A 3,072-nucleotide genomic window follows, 5' to 3' on the forward strand; every position below is an offset into this window, starting at 1 on the left:
TTCATGTTTTAAAAGGTATATTTAGAGAAAGATCACTCCATTTTGTCTTGTTTGTCGCTAGAGAGTTTAGACTCCTAGGGAGGTCAGTTGTGTCCGCACAAACGACTTTTTCCGCCACGACAGCTTCCATGCTTGCAAGTATATCTCAATTTTTCAAGGCTGGAACATGGAAAAGTAGATGCTCCCAGAAAAAACAATGTTTAACATATTTCTAATTGCAATAATCATCATATCTAAAATTTATATTTCCAGTTGTGTTTATTCTTTCTTTATTAATAGGCAAATGTGGAAACTGCAATAGTAACAAGAATCATGACAATGATGTGTAAATTATATGGTGCTTTCCCAAGAAATTTTTTTCCTTTACTAGTCATCACCCCAGCCAAATCCTACACAGGAGCTTCCTTAAGAGAGAGAGAAAATTCCACTCCCTGGCTTGACAATTTAGTTCTATCACTTATGAATGGTTTTAATTTGGCTATGTTTTCTATTGCAACATATTCATCCCAGTTGCCCCCTTCTAGAAATGCTCTAATAATATGTCCTTTGTCCACCCAATATGTACCAAACTTTCCCTGGGTTGAAACCCAAAAACTAATAACATCTCGAATATTATCTCCATGAAACTGCCAAGAAAGTGTGAAAACCTTTGAGTTAGAAATATAGAAAATAATCAAAATTATGTCATATTAAGATACATTATTGCTTTAATATCATGTATTGGAGATTTATGAGACATGTCTACATGTTCCAACCTCCTAATCCCTCTAGACTATTTCAAATGAAATGTTTCCACAAGCATACATGTAACTATTTCTTGTTTGCATTTTCCTATTGACTTTAATGTCACCTTTCTCCATGGAAAGATGATCTTAAAAAATCTTGACGTTTTCTCTGTTCCCACCACAACCATATCAGTAGATACGAACATTCCATTCTTTAAAAGTACTGCAACCACATTATCCTGCAAGTCAGTTTCAAAAGAAGATAGAACAATACCCTTAATGTGTTGAACGCCTTTATTATTGTAGTAGTACTCATTGAAGGTTTCTTTATCTGGTGTAAACAACCATGCTATGTAGTGATTCTATGGGAATACCATTGTCACATGTATTTTGTTCGTTACTAAGGTTGTAGTACATTACATGCCCATGTATCCACCACCAATTACAACCACTTTTCACCCAACACAGGATGCTATGATATTCACAAGTTTGGTTGCATCATTTGAATCTCACGAATAACATATATTCTTAACAATTGATCCATTTATTCCAAACTCCTCAAGCTTCAACACAAAAGCACCAATTTTACTAATTAGAAATTTGTATGTTATGGGTTGTCCAGTTGTAGTCTGCAACATCTTGCACTTCACATCAACTAACTTTATCAAGGTCCTAAAAACCAACTAAATTCTATGATCCCAATACCTGAGCCTTTCCTATGCATTTTGGATGCACTTATGCTTCAACATTTCATTGGTGGTAGACTGTACTTGAGGTTCCTTTGTTAATACTTTTGTGAGAAAATCATGGAAAACCAAAGACCATTTTTCCATATCCTTGAGCATTGGTGCAAACTCACTATCATTTAAAGCACATTAACTCTAGGTGGAACACACTCCCATTTCTACAACAGACACTCCTAGTTCTCATACATCTACCTTTCCATCATAGAAACTCTCCCAAATCGCTTCGAGAGCCATATAGTGTGGAGTGCCAATAAACATAGGTAATTATCATCAAATTAGAAACACTTCTTCCCTAACAATACTCCATTACTAACTGTGAAAAGAGATGATGGTATCTTATCTTTGAGAAGAGATGGTAGCTTATCTCTGAGAAGAGATGTGGCAGATACATGCCTCTGAACTGAGTTACAATGAGGCTCAAGGGAATTTTTATTATTGAACAATAAGAGAAAACCATAAACAACCAAAACCCTAACTCGAGGAGATGTGACACCAAGAATTTATGGGCCCCATTGGGGTTAGTTGGGTAGCCAACTTCCTGGGGTCGTAACTTGGTCATATTATCTCCATTTGACATGTATGATACCTCATTGGAAAGATCTTTCTGAGGAATAAAACTACCAACGTAATTGATTTGAAAATAAATGAAGGAATTTTTCCAAAAAAATTCGTTTACGGTATCAAAACGGCTCCAGAAGATCAGGACTCGAAAGACTGCAAAAAATAGTAAACTATGCTACAATTAAGGAAACTGAAAAACTGAAAGAAACAATGGTGAGGGTACAAGTGGAATACGCTGGTGGCCACCAATATCCACCTGGATCAGTCCTCCTCCCTTAGTGTTGGCTACGTGGGGCCTGACCTAGGTTTAGCAGTGAGTTTAGCCAAGCAAATCCCAGTACTAACAGCCCTTTCGGCAACAGTCTGTGGTGCACGGATTGAGATCTCACCCGAGGTAGTATGGGAGAGTGCTGAAACCAGGTTTCTGCACCCTAGGGATGTCTTGATGAAGTTTGGGAAGTTCGCGAACCGATCTTGCGTGTTTGCACTGCTCCACGCAGCCCTCTGTCCTTCGCAGTTTGTGCGACTGCTTTCGTGCAACTTTATAAAGAGCGCGAAGAGGGGCTGTCTAGATCCTTTATCCTTACTATGCTATTATTATAGATCTTAACTTAATTTCATATACCCAATATTCTCATTAATCATTCAACATTCATAGCAAGTGCACACAATCATAAAACCGTAAAGAGATGCATAAACATAACAGGAGTATAAACACATAGTATTTCAGAATCAACTTATCTTTTATTAATTCTCTGTCCAAGTACAATCCCAACTCTACCCTGCACACTCAGCTGCAAGGGTCCGCGCACATAGCTGTGGACTCTACTAGGCCTCTACACACACAACTGCAGAGCCTCTCCCTACTACTACAACCCAAGACTTGGACTTATAGACTCAGAGCGAATTCCTCATTCAAAAACCATATTATTTCTCAAAGCTAAGACTGCCTTTTACCTTAAAGCCTCACTCTATTTATACAATCCCATGGTCCGTGAACCATGGGTAGGCCGACACATTCTATATTAAATTACATTAGT

General features: G+C 37.8%; 1 pseudogene; it reads right to left on the reverse strand.

Annotated features, from left to right (window-relative positions):
- Nucleotides 1-272: 272 nt before the first annotated feature.
- Nucleotides 273-1,363, reverse strand: LOC149165344 (monodehydroascorbate reductase 2, peroxisomal pseudogene; annotated as a pseudogene).
- Nucleotides 1,364-3,072: the final 1,709 nt, after the last annotated feature.

The sequence above is a fragment of the Pinus tabuliformis genome, chromosome 5_1, assembly GCF_031772625.1.
Source record: "Pinus tabuliformis cultivar Carrire ecotype Pingquan chromosome 5_1, CPIR1, whole genome shotgun sequence".
Taxonomy (NCBI): Eukaryota; Viridiplantae; Streptophyta; class Pinopsida; order Pinales; family Pinaceae; genus Pinus; species Pinus tabuliformis.